Source organism: Gekko japonicus, unplaced genomic scaffold (genome assembly GCF_001447785.1).
Source record: "Gekko japonicus isolate JY-2015 unplaced genomic scaffold, Gekko_japonicus_V1.1 scaffold1386, whole genome shotgun sequence".
NCBI classification, from domain to species: domain Eukaryota; kingdom Metazoa; phylum Chordata; class Lepidosauria; order Squamata; family Gekkonidae; genus Gekko; species Gekko japonicus.
The window spans coordinates 330312-330754 of NW_015165282.1; positions in this window are offsets into that span (position 1 = coordinate 330312).

Below are 443 nucleotides of genomic sequence, written 5' to 3' on the forward strand. Positions count from 1 at the left end.
GCGGGGGCGAAGTGCCGGGTGGGTGCTTCGGTGGAGAAGCAGCAAGTGCAGGACGGCTGGTAAGGGCAGGCGGAGGAAGCGGGAGGCAGCAGATGCTGAAGGAGGGTCAAGGTGGGAAGCAGAAGCAGGGGAGAGGAAGGCGCTGGAGTGGGGGGGGGGCAGGATGGACCGGGCAGCAGGAAGAGGCGCGGCTGGGAAGGGAGCAGAGGGAGGAAGCCTGGCGGAGGCAGGAGGCTGGACTCGACGGAGCTCACTGGCAGGGCTCTTCTTGCGCTCTGAGGACTTGCTAGGAGAGGCAGGCTAGGGAGGGGGCTGGGCCCCGGGCCGGAGGGGAGGCCTCGGGGGCAAGAAGGGGGCAGGCTGCTGCCGCGGGGGTGGAGGCCAAGGAGGCGGTGGACGAGGGATCCCGGGAGGTCCCCGCAGTCGGGGCCCTTTGCCCCCCC